Source organism: Raphanus sativus, chromosome 4 (assembly GCF_000801105.2).
Source record: "Raphanus sativus cultivar WK10039 chromosome 4, ASM80110v3, whole genome shotgun sequence".
Taxonomy (NCBI): domain Eukaryota; kingdom Viridiplantae; phylum Streptophyta; class Magnoliopsida; order Brassicales; family Brassicaceae; genus Raphanus; species Raphanus sativus.
Window position 1 is genome coordinate 50,212,331 of NC_079514.1, and position 2,016 is coordinate 50,214,346.

The 2,016-nt window shown below is 33.3% G+C and overlaps 1 protein-coding gene across 2 annotated transcripts in view; it reads left to right on the top strand.

Annotated features, from left to right (window-relative positions):
• The window catches only part of LOC108854412 (mitochondrial Rho GTPase 2), a 19,546-nt gene that overhangs the window by 14,278 nt on the left and 3,252 nt on the right, over positions 1-2,016 (top strand). The window lies entirely within an intron of this gene.

Consider the following 2,016-nt stretch of genomic DNA (forward strand, 5'->3'; position numbering starts at 1 on the left):
CATGTTTCAGATAGATGTTTAATTTAGTTTTTCTATTTCTTATAATGTATATTTACTTATTTTTTTCTTATATTGTATATTCAATTATTTTAGTTTTTTGCTTTTTATATCCAATAATAAAATTACATTAGATGTTTAGTATAATATTTCTATTTCTTATATTGTATATTTATTTATTATTTATTTTTCTTATATTGTATATTTACTTATTCTAATATTACGATAATTGTTTAATATAATAATTTTATTTCTTATATTGTATATTTACTTAATATTTATTTTACTTTATATCTTTCAGATAGATTTTTAATTTAGTTTTTTTAAATTTCATAATTGTATAATTACTTATTTTTATTTTTTCTTATATTGTATATTTACTTATTTTAATTTTTTGTCTTTTATCAAAATATAATATTACGATAGATGTTTATTGTAATATTTCTATTTCTTATATTATATATTGATTTATTATTTAGTTTTCCTTATATTGAATATTTACTTTCTATTTTTATATCTTTGTAATCATGCCACGTGGCATCTTACGGTGAATTTTTTTTCGCTGATGTGGACGCTCCCTGGAGCTTCAAAAACGAACTTTTAATAGTAGAGATTAGAAGCCACAAATGGAAGAAAAAAAACTGAAAAAGTCCATGTTACTGTGAATTTCGAAAAAAAAAATGAATATGTGGGGACTTTTTATACGTGCGTGTGCTTAGATCTTAAAAGCTTGCAATTAAGTTAGTAATCCATACTTAAAACCTCTCTCTACAAATTTGCTCTGCCTTTTCTCTAGAGACATCAGACGCGATTAACGTTTCCGGCCGGCGGATAGGCTCTAATAGCCACCGCCGGTCCGGTCTTCTTCCTTCCCTCTTTATTTTTCGCTTTGTATATAGTAGGGAGTGATCTATGGTTATCCTCCCAATTTTGTTTTGATCGGTTTTTTGATTCCGGGTGGTGGGGCTCCTTAAGCTCCGTCGACGTCGGCTTTGACTCCGGGGAGTGGAGGCGTTACTCAGCCTCACGCCGCCGGCTTTTTGGTGTTCTCAATCCTTCTAATCGGGTGTGATTTTCGGAGTGTTCCGATTGTGAGATTTGGTTCTGTCGGATGAGATCTCAAGTTCATCGATGTTCGCTCTCCGACGGACTGAAGACGGTTTTCGTATGTGGTGGATTCCGGTCCAGGAGGAGATCTCGACATAGCTTCGATTGATGCTCTCTTTGGACAGAGCAAGGATGATGAAGTGTTCGCGGCGTTGATGCATGGTCTTGGAGTGGCTCGGTGAGATGTCGTGCAGTTTTCCAGCGTTTCTCGAGGTTTCCTCCGGTGGAAGCTAAACGGTGATGATGGCTTGACAAGATGACGCGTGTCCCTCATTGGTGAGGCGTCAACACGTGTCCCTCGCGTACAAATCTCCCGACGTGGTCAAGCGGCGTCAAATTAGGGTTTCAAAATTAGTGGGCTTTCGGTCCATATGTTGTATTTGCCCAGTTGTATTTATGGGCCTTAGTGTTGTAATATCGTTGTTGGGTTTTAACCCTTATTGGGCTTCGGCCGTTATTAATATTAATCTTTTAGATGGCAAAAAAAAAAAAAAAAAGATCTTAAAAGCTTGCATATGTGCAAGATTTCCCGAAAATGATCAATGATCATGCGAATAATTATGAATTTCTTAGGATTTTATTAGATATGTTCAAATTTATCAAGCGTGAAGATTTGGCTTTAGCTTACTTACCTACTTTATAATTATATAAGCTTTTGTTCTTTGTAGAAAATTTATTTACATATTTTAGTGCATGTCTTGGAAAGACGCTCGAAGTATGCATAATACACGAACCTTTTATTTATATAAACTACATGTTAAAAATTAAATTAACAGTTAAGTTAGTTCTATATCCTAAAATCTAGATAGCTACGCATATTTCACATACATATATTCTATTTTGCCGTTCTTTTATTGTTTACTTGCAACACAGTTTCCACATTTGGAGCAATGATATTTTTTTTTTGGTCAA